Source organism: Lolium rigidum, chromosome 4, assembly GCF_022539505.1.
Source record: "Lolium rigidum isolate FL_2022 chromosome 4, APGP_CSIRO_Lrig_0.1, whole genome shotgun sequence".
NCBI lineage: Eukaryota > Viridiplantae > Streptophyta > Magnoliopsida > Poales > Poaceae > Lolium > Lolium rigidum.
Genome location: NC_061511.1, coordinates 137,984,450 through 137,995,319, shown reverse-complemented (window position 1 = coordinate 137,995,319; position 10,870 = coordinate 137,984,450).

Here is a 10,870-nt window from a genome sequence, read left to right as displayed (position 1 = left end):
CAACGAACGCGTGTTGTACGCGTATCAGAACCCTTGGCCATAAGGCATATATGAGGACCGTGAGATAAAGATGAGGAGTTACTTGAGGCTCCTTTCAAGATCTTGTCTTGACTAATAGAATCCTTGGTTTCCTCTACATTGTTAGACACACAACAACTAGAGGAAATAGAATCATTTTTATCATGGCCACAAGACAAATCAAGCATATCATTATGAGATTTATTCAAGCAACTTACACATGATATGCAAGGACTATCAACACAAGCATGTAAATCATTTCTAGTGCTAGATGTGTTTAAGTCCAAAGATGAAGCATTGCAATGAGATAGAGATGAAGAATCATCAATAGTAAGCTCAATATCAACATTGCAATTCTCATCACCACTCACCATATCATTACCTTGTGTCTTACCACACTTTGGTGAAGTGGATGAAGATGAGAACTCATCACGGCCGGAAGTGGAAGCAATACAATCATCCTCAATAATATTGGACACATCATATTTATCTTGAATCTTTGTCCATAACTCATGAGCGCTCCAAAAAGGCAAGTATGGAGAAAGACCTACATCTCTCAAAGCATTCATAAGAACATAAGAAGCTTGAGAATTGAGATATAAATTTTTCTCATCCTGTAACGATAGATTTTGTGAATCCATAGGAGGAGAAAAACCTATATCTACAATTTTCTCCATATGAGGGTCAATGTCCCGAAAATGACTAAGCATGCAAATTTTCCAAACATCATAATTTGTACCATCTAATATAAGAGTGTTATCGTGCACTAATCCTCTAGCCGACATCTTTACTCTCAAGGCGGTGAAGCCTAAGAATGAGAGACCTTGCTCTGATACCAATTGAAAGGACACGGATATCGCCTAGAGGGGGGGTGAATAGGTGATTTAAAACTTTTACGAGATGGGCTTAACAAATGCGGAATAAAACTAGCGTTTACTTTGTCAAGCCCAAAGCCTATATACTATTGTTCACCTATGTGCACCAACAACTTATTCTAAGCAATGGTTCACCTATGTGCACCAACAACTTATGCTAAGCAATACAAGCAAGTATGTGATAGCAAGATATATATAACTTCAAGCACGATGACTATCACAAGGTAAAGTGCATAAGTAAAGAGCTCGGGTATAGAGATAACCGAGGCACGCGGGAGACGATGATTTATCCCGGAGTTCACACTCTTGCGAGTGCTAATCTCTGGTGGAGAGGTGCGGTTGCTTAGTGCTCCCGAACGCCACAAGAGGCTCACCTTGAGGTGTGGTTGCTCGATGCACACCAACGCCACAAAGGCCTCACCCCAAGATGCGGTACTCACACCACACACCGAACGCCACGAAGGCGCCTCACCTAAATCTCCGGTGACCCTCGCCACAAAGGCCTAGGTCACGGTTCCACTAAGGGATTTCCTTCGAGGCGGAAACCGGGCCTTACACAAAGATTGGGGCACACATCCACAACTTAATTGGAGGCTCCCAACAAATCGCCACAAAGGCGTAGAATCCGTCTAGGGTTCCAAGAACCCAAGAGTAACAACCTTCTTGCTTTCACCACCACGAATCACCGTGGAGAACTCAAACCTATGCACCAAATGCAATGGCAAGAACACCACAAAGATGCTCAAGTCCTTCTCTCTCAAATTCCAACAAAGCTACAAAAGCTATTGGGGGAATAGGAGAGGAAGAACAAAGAGGAGAACACAAAATTCTCCAAGATCTAGATCCCAAAGATTCACTCACAAAGAGATGATTTGGTTTGGTCAAAGTGTGGATCTAGATCTCCTCTCTCTTTTCCCTCAAAATGGGGCAAGAATCATGGAGGGATAGAGAGAAAGGGCAAGCTTCTCAAGAACAACAATGGAGGAGAGAGAGAGTAGAAGAAGCAACAGCCCAAGGAGGAAGAAGGGGGGTATTTATACCCCCCAAGAAAATCGAGCCGTTGGGCAAAACCAGGGCCGGATAATCCGGCCTAAGTAAGGGCCGGATAATCCCCCCCCCCCCCCCGGATAATCCGGCCTCTGGGACAAAACCTGGTCAAAATCCGGGCAAATGTCCAGCCCCTATACTGAGCAGCAATTCCTGAGGTCCTTAGCCGATTTCGAGGGGGCCGGATATTTCAGAAATATCCGGCCCGGATAATCCGGCCCGGATATTTCCGAAATATCCGGCCTAAGCAAACCGCGAAACACCAAAACTAAAACGGGCATAACTTTTGCATCCGGACTCCGATTTCGATGATCTTGGGCTCGTTGAAATCACAACAACGAGCTCTACAACAATATGCATAGAAACATCATAGTCCAGCAAAGGAGGATAGAAACAAATGATGAAAGGTTTGACCTATCTCAAAAAGACATACCGGTAAAACCTCCAATCTTGAAAATGCAACAAGTTGCCCATGGAAAAACCATTCTCAATGAACTAGAGCTTGTCATGAGAATAAGCACAAGCTCTAAAGCATCACATGGATAAGATCCAAATAAAACCAAGTAAGATGATGAACCAAACTCGAAAACGCAACAAGTGATCTATGTGAAATCCGTTTTCGATGAACTAGAGCTTGTCATGAGAATAAGCACAAGCTCTAAAACATCACATGGATAAGGTCCAAATAACAACCAAGAAAGATGATGCAAGGATGCAAAGGTTTGAGCTCTCTCCGAACGATACGATCGAGATACTCACTCGAGAGCCCTCTTGATAGTACGGCAACTAAACTATAAACCGGTCTCCAACTACACTATGAGACCGGTGAGAAAGAAACCCTGTCAAGAGCAAACCTTATACTTGCGCATTCCACTTGAGCTCGATGACGACGATCTTGACCTCAACAAGATGGAACGCCTTTCTTGCTTGTGCTTGCTTGACGAAGTCTTGTGGATTGCTCCCCCATAATCCACCATGGGAGAGCTTCTTCTTCGGCGCATATTCACATAACCATGACCACCATGTGGATGGCAAGACTCAAGCAAAGGATCTCTTCGAGATGGCTCATCTTGAACTTGCACTTCATTCTTCATTCTTCATCATATTGATGTCTTGAAGTAACTTGAGGGCTCACTTCATCTTCATCTTCAAGACATACTTGACACTTGATATCCTTCATCAATTTCTTCTTATTGCAACCTTGAAGCCAACAAATGGTTCAAGAATTGCCTATGGACAACTCCTACAAATATAACTCAATGCAAACATTAGTCCATAGGGATTGTCATTAATTACCAAAACCACACATGGGGGCTCCATGCACTTTCACCGGTGCTGAAAGTTGACTCCGATGACACTGACGTGGCCAGTATAGTTAAGAAATTATTTGCCATCTTTGCCACGACGGGGTATCTATGTGCATTCAGCTTCCACCACAATAGCACATCAAAAAAATTGTTTAGCAAGTTCTCATTCTCCTCACCAAGATACTTGTCAAGCCCATTCTTTGTTGTCTCCAAAGAAGTTTCACTTAAATAGGAGGCAAACTCGCTAGCACTTGAGGGAAAAGAGGCACTTGTATCCATAGTGTTGTTGATGAGGATGCACCCGCTCTATAAGAATCATCTTTCTCATGACGATGATGCATTTCATATGTCTCATACAACTTTCTCACCTCGATGTCGATCAACTCATATTCAGTAGCAGCAATTTATAGTATCAAACAATGCCCATTCATCATTTGTGGGCTTCCATTTATAGTTTGCATCGGTGTCCGCAAATGAATCTAATGCATCCTTATAGACAATGGTTGTTTTTAGCATGTTGTACGTTGAATTCCATCTTGTGTAACATCAAGTTTCAGCCCCTCACCAATTGTCATTGCAAGATTACGACAGATTTCAACAAACTTGAACAATCGAGATAACGACTTCTTTATGTACTTCACAGATTCTCTCACATTGGCAGTCAAATGGGAGATGGTTGCAGTACCATTGGTCACCACCAAGTTGATGATATGAGCACAACAACAAACATGAAAATATTTTGGAACGAAACAGTAGGAGCTTCTAGCTGCAAACATGGCCTTCAAATTCCGGATTGCTACATCATTGTTGGCTGCATTATCTAGATTAATTGAGATGATTTTATCTTCTATCTTCCATGCAGCCACACATTCAAAGACAGCTTGAGAAATCACATGCCCACTATGTGGAGGGTCCAACTCCACAAGTTTTAGCACATGACAGTGCATATTCCAGTTTTTATCAATGAAGTGTTCAACTAAACACATATAGGAGAGTGTTTGGTTGGATGTCCACAAATCAGTACTTAAAGAAATGAAGTCCACACCTTTAAGAACCTTCATAAGGCTATCTCTTTCTGCTTCAAACACCTTTAAGAATTCATTTCTAATGGTTTTTCTACCAATAAATTCATACTGAGGATTCATATATTTCATCACTATGTTGAACCATGTGTGCTCTACCATCTTAAATGGATAATCATGACATATCACCATTTTAGCAGTTAACTTTTTAGCTTCATCTTGGCTATAATCCCTAGAAGTTTGCAAAACTAGAATACCGGTATCACACTATCACTTGCATTAGATGGCTGAAAGTTGAGAAGGGTTTGAGAAGACACCTTTGCTAATAGAACCTTGTAATCTGCACACGATTTTGTGTAGTGTCTCTTGAGGTCTGTAGTGGCTCCGGTACCCCCTTGATCTGATTTGTAGGATAAGAACTTCTTGCAGTAATTGCATTGTGCCATAATCACCGTGACACCAGGCTGCGTGGTGTATGGCAGCAGAACCTTTTCAAAGTGATCCCAAACTTTTGAACCTGACTTTCCCCCAATTGAACGGTAACCTTCAGACCAACCTTCATTCCCTTTTATCGCTTCTTCCCTCTCCGAGAACCTCCACCATTATTATCCACAGAATTTCCATCATCAGAAATGTCAATATGACCATCATCAAATACATCTTCCTCAGACATGGCATTATTCTTGTCATAAGAATTTTCTTCCTCATCGGACTCATCCACTGGTCTCACATAGAGTAGTCACAATCAATCAATCACACTAAAAAAAACATGTAGTGGTGTTGCATCATTTATGAAATGGTGAAAGCAAATTACCACCGGTGATGTTGTTGTTGTCGGCGGTGACTCATTTGGTACTAATGGTTGTGACTATGCTGGTCTAGTTGAAGAGATACCAAGTAGACCCGCTGTCTTGGAATTCATTGCATTGTTGTATGCCCGCCTCCTTCCTTGCGATGGCAGTTGCGGCAGCGGTGGACGTGCGTGAGATCCTTCACTGCCCCTTCCAGGATGCACTTTCTGTGGGGGAGATAAGCAACAGCGGAAGAGCTTGTGGTTGCAGTAAAACCATAAGTTACAGTTACACAATATTGTAAAACTACAGATCCTACATGAACATACAGTTCACTCACAGGAGCAATTGCTACTACAACTATCAATCTGAAAGAGAAGCAAGTAAAGAGAAAATATATAACAGTAGTACTGCTGGTGGTGGAGCAATTACAGGAAAAAAAAGCTTCATTACCTTCGTTCGAGCCTCCGTGGTGGAGGGCCGGCGGGCGGAGAGCCAACAGGAGGTAGGAGGGTCGGCGGGCGATTGGCTACATCGGTCGACGGCCGGCAACCGCCACCGCCGTCGCTAACCCTAGGAGGAGCGCGTCCTAGGCAAGGTCGGGGGGAGGCAGCTGGGGTCGGTCGGGGCTGGAGGGGATCCATTGGAGGAGGAGAAGGGGCGGCGGTGGCCGGCGTTGGTGTTGGAGGCCGGCGAGGGTGGCGGCGCCAACGTCGCTCTCCAACCCTAGCGGCGCGACACGCGAGCAGAGACCGTGCGAGAAAAGAGCATGCCTGTCCATGGGCAGCCCGGCCCGAAGCCCGGCCCGAAAAACTCGGGCCTGGGCCTAGAAAAGTTGGCCCGATGGTCGGGCCGGGTCGGGCCTGGGTAGCCCGAGAAACGCATTTAACACTACGGCCCGTCCCGACGGCCCGACAGGCTTCATGGGTATTTGGTCGGGCCGGGCCGAGCTTGGGCCTGATTTTTTTGTTGTCGGGCTTTCCTCGGCCCGGCCCGACACATGGCCAGGTATAGAAAAGAGTAGAGAAATCGGGTGGATGGAGCATGGAAAAATCCACGATGGGGTATTTTGGATTTTTGGTGGCTGGCTCGTGAGCCGTTTGAGCTGAGCCTCGAGCCCACTTTTCACCCTTTTATTTGCACCAAGCCAAACCTTGGCTCGGCTAGAAATCCCTTGAACCAAGCGTCGAGCCAGCTTAGCTCGGTTCGATTTCACCCCTATTCTCATGCCTAACCAGGTCAAAACAGGCCTACCGAACAGCCCACAAGTATTTCGATGTGTTTTAAGATGTTTTACAAGTATTTTGACGAAAACTCTAAAAAAAGGCCGGTCTTCGCGAAGGTCTAAAGGTCTCTCCGCATGCGACACGTGGCGCGTTGTGGTGCTAGAATTTTGGTGGGAAGTGGTCTCCCTACTCGCCAAGTGTCGCAAGGGGAAGCAAGGTGGGATAGGAGAGGAGAGAGAAAGACAGGGATGGTCCAGTTTTCCCTTTATTTTGTAGATTCGTTTTTTCAAAATGAAATATCTAGCGAACCGTTAATCCAAATTACGAACCGTTTTCACTTTTGAGATCCTCGCGTCGAGGTCTTCAAAACTAGATCCCATGTTGATTGGTTTCGAGATATTTTTTTCCCGTACTTCCAATACTAGTGTGATTGTACTCGTGGTGTGTACCTAACTGTACTCGTGCTTCAACTGATAAATACTTCTGTTTTTAGTGTATTTGATGCAGTTTTTTTCTTTACTCAGTAACTGTACTTACTCGTGTGCGCTACTGTACCTGTGTTTTTGTACTGATACTTCCTCGTGCATGCGACTGTACCTGCACTCGCTTGTGTACGCAACTGTACTTACTCGTGTGCGCGACTGTACCTGTCTCGTCTGCACGATTGTACCTGTACTCGCTCGTGTACGCGACTGTACTTACTTGTGTGCGCGGCTGTACCTGCTCGTGTGTGTAACTGTACCTGCTCGCGTGCGTGACTGTACCTCGCCCATGTGTTCAACTGTATCCGTGTGTTATACGCAACTGTACTCGTGTGTTGACACAACTGTATTCGTGTGTTGTACGTAATTGTACTCCTGTGTTGTATGTAACTGTACTCGTATTTCGTGTAGTCGGATTATACGTAGCATGTAGAAGTGGCGTATGTATACGAAACATATTGAACGCTCCGTGTAACAAAAAAAACCATACGGTAGAGGCTAGTGGGTCATCACTAATAGAGAAATTTGATTTGCATGCATAGGATTCTAGTCGTGCGCGTATGATGGAAGTACGCGCGTCGTACTTGCCCAGGAACCTGCGCGCTCGCGCGACTCGGCCACAGTACTTGCCTAGGAGCCCGCGTCGGCCACTCGTTCGGAATGGCTCGCGCAGGTCACTCGGGTGGGAGCGGCTCGTACTGCCACGTGTCGTTGCCTCGTTAGTTCAGTTTCCTTTAGAGAGGTTAGTCTTTTTATAGTGGTACCCGTATTTTGACTTGATATGTTTTAATTGAGCTCAAAAATTACACCCGAAAACACACCGAAAGGGGCCTAAAGCACGCGTGGAAGAGGTGCTACCTGGGCGAGCCTTCCTAAGCCTGTTGGATGGCTTGCGGTCAGCTGCTACGCTAGACCACGGCACGACCACGCGTGTAAGAGCATGTTTAGCGGTGCACGTAAAAGTGCTAAATCCGTATAATAACCGTCGCGAAGGGGTTTCAACCTGTAAATACCATTTAGCAGTATCACTGGCCCGTAAAAAAGTTCCTAGTTTCGGCCCAATTCGCCTCGCGAGCCTGTACTTGTACGGGATGGGAGGCGGAACTGGACGTGACCCGAACTACTCCCCACCCCAGCGCGAGGGAAATTTCACCCTTCCCACTCCCGCCTCCGCCATCCCGATCTGCACGCACCGACCCTCTCCAGCGTCAACACGGCCGGATCTCGCCGCCATGGACCACTCGCAGACCGCGCCGACCGCTCACGACGCACCGCCGGCGTCGATGGTGTTCGACGTCCCCGTGACCGTTGCTTCCATCTCCGCCACCACGCCGAACACGGGCGAGGTAGCGGCCATGATCTCCGCCACCATGCTAGCGAAGAGGAACCGGGGGAGCGTCAACACCTTGTCCCGAGCACCAGCGGGCACCCCGGCAGCGACCCCCGCCGTGCCGGCAAAGGGCCGCACCAACTACACCAAAACAACAAAGTCCGCGGGGCCAAGGGCAGCCCCGCCGTTCAAGGTAAAGAAGCTGGTGGCCTGTGTCGGCCTCGCCGCCCCGCCGTCCAAGACCGCGGCCCTTCCTCACGTCGTTCTGTCTCCGCTGCCCATGACCTCCGCCAACGCCGAAAGGGCGGTCGGGGATGCGCCAACGGAGGAATTCATGAACGTCCTCAACAGTTCCGCCAAAAGGAGCTCATGGCCGAGGAGAAGGAGATCATGATGATGTCCATCAAGGACATGGACGAGGACCAATTGACATGGTGGAAGGACACCAAGGCGGACATCATGGAGAGGAAGAGGCTCTTACGTCAAGGTCGTGGGGCAAGTGGTGGTGAAGCGTCAACTCCTCGAGGTGAGTCTCCGATGAGTAGTGTTGGTGATGGCGGCCTCGACCACTCTAGCGATGTTTGATGCTTGATTGCGTTGTGATTGCGGGGTGCAACTTTTTAGTTACCGCCGTGGCTTGGCTATGAACATTGCCTAAGATCGTTTTGGGTTGACTTATGGTGATAATTTGATGTAAAACAATGAACTATGCATCAAATTATCATGATTAATGATTGTGTATATCATGTTCTCAATTTCTGTTTTACGGTTGCAGTTTGGTGGTTGCGCACAGCAGTACTGTGTGCCGGGAGTTTTCAGCCCATAAAATAAAAGACGTTTTCAGTGCCTATGCTCGCGTTTTACGGGTTGGCTCGTAAGATGAGACGCACCATTAAAACCTGAGCGGGCACATGCCTGTGTAAGAGCATCTCGGTCGCGTCCCCCAAACCGTCCGTCAAAACACGCCGGATTGAGCGTTTGGGGGACGTGTTTTGTTCGTGTCGCATTTGGGGGATGTCGCTCCCCAGCCGCGTCCCCCAAACGCCGCCCCCAAATGAATATTGGTGCACAAAAATAAGGTTTTCATTCAACTTTAATTATATATTACAAAGTTTGAATGAAAACGGCTAGCTTTCATCTAAACCTAGCTTACTGACCGCCCGGCGGTGCGTTCGAGGGCCCCGCCCCGGCGTCGCCTGCCCTCCGCCGCAGCTCTTGCTGCGCGCGCCGCCTCTCCGTGCGTAGGGCGCTGGCCAGACGCCGCTGCTCCAGCAGCGCGTCGACGTCCGCCTCTCCTGCTGCGCCGCCTGGAGGGAGAGCTCGACGGCGCGACGAATCTGCGCCTCTTCGCGGACACGGGCGTCGTCCTAGAGCTTCTTCTCCGACTCGAAGGACTCGACGAGCGCGCGTTGCTGATCGGCCGTCTCGTCCGGGTGCGGCCCATCGTCGTCGGACCACTCGAACTGGTCGTCGTCGTCGTCGGACCACTCGAACTCGTCGTCGTCGTCGTCCTCCACCTCGGTCTCCTCCTCCTCCATTGGCGCCTCCTCCTCCACATATGTTGGCACCTCCATCATCGCCGCCGCCAACGCGTCGGCCTCCGCCGCCAACTCGTCCGCCCGCCTCCCCCAGTCGCCGCCAGCGCCGCCTCCCGCTGCTGGCTCCTCCGCCGCCAGCTGCTGCTGGCGCTCGATCGAGTCCCCCCGCCGGCGCTCGATCGCCTCCCGTCGTTCACGGTACAGCGCCTCCCGCTCCTCGCGCTGGCACCAGCGCTCATCAGCCCACCGCTGCTCCATCTCCTCCGTCCGGCGCCGTCGCGCCTCTTCTCCCGTCGAGGCGTCGAACGCCGCAACGGTGTCCGCCAGCGCCTCCTCGTGCCACGCTGCTGCCGTCGCGGCCTCGTCAGCTGCGGGGCCAGGGGCGCAGAACTCTGCTATATCTGCCGCCTGCGCCGCCTCACGCTGCTGGCGGGCCTGCTGCTCGAGTGCCTCTCGCCGCTGCTGACGGTGTGCACGCCAGTTCTGCATCCCTCGCCGCCGCCGCTCTTCCCGGGCTGCGGGGTCGGTGTCGACCTGCGATTCCGGGACTGGAAGTGGAGGAGACGGCGGTGGAGGGAACTGGCCAGCGTCGGGGCGGTTCGCCATTGCCACTGGTGGTGGAGTAGACGGCGGTGGAGCGACGAGGGCTGTGTTTGTTGCCGGCGGCTGTGGTGGCTACCATTAAGCCGGGAGACCTTTTTATAGACGTCGGCGTCGGAAAGAAAGCGCGGGAAGAGGCGAGAAGAGGCGGTAAGATCGCACGGGAACGGGCGGTGGCGTGCGAACGCCGGCGACACGTGGAGGCTGCGCAGCACCGACGAGACGTCTCGCCTGCCCCTCCGTCGCCATTAAGGCAAAGATGCCGTCGTGTGTCACTGCGCGTTAGGTTAAAATTAATTGTGCCGCTGACAGGTCAACCCCACCACTTCCCGCATCGCTTTTCGTTGTGTCCGGCGTGCCCGAAACGTCCCTTGTGGGATGGGGACGCCCTCGGGGCGCCGGATACCGTATCGCGATGCGTCGGACAGGGGACACGACTGGAACCGTTTTTTGGTTTAGCGCGCCCCAAATTGCTTTGGAAGACGGTTTGGGGGACGCAACTGGAGATGCTCTAAGGCATATTTAGGCCGCGTTTAAATCCCGGACAGACCTATCATTCAGCCGCTGCAGATGCCTTACCACGGAAGGCGATCGGGACGTGGCTGAACACGCTGCCGAGTATTCCAGCACAATT